This window comes from Tupaia chinensis, unplaced genomic scaffold, assembly GCF_000334495.1.
Source record: "Tupaia chinensis unplaced genomic scaffold, TupChi_1.0 Scaffold000252_1, whole genome shotgun sequence".
NCBI classification, from domain to species: Eukaryota; Metazoa; Chordata; class Mammalia; order Scandentia; family Tupaiidae; genus Tupaia; species Tupaia belangeri.
The window spans coordinates 3,730,007-3,730,291 of record NW_006159732.1 but is presented as its reverse complement, the minus strand read 5'-3'; positions in this window follow the sequence as shown (position 1 = coordinate 3,730,291).

Genomic DNA, 285 nt, shown 5'->3' with positions numbered 1-285 from the left:
AAAGACCCGGCCTCCTCCCTGGTGACATCACAAAGGGCTGGCCCCCCGCCCCTTCGGCGCCACCACGTGTGTCCTCGCGCCCGGCGGACACCCGGTTCAGTCCCTCGCCGGCCGGTCTGGGCAGCGGAGGAGGGTGGCTGGCAGTGGCTGGAGGCTTCGCTATGGGAAGCTGTTCCTTTGCTCTTTCGCGCTCAGCCCGCCTCCCTAGTTCTCCGCAGCCACTGTCGGAGGAGAGCTCGGGAAGGCGCCGGCTGCAGCCGCCGCTGCTTCCACTCGCCCCGGCGG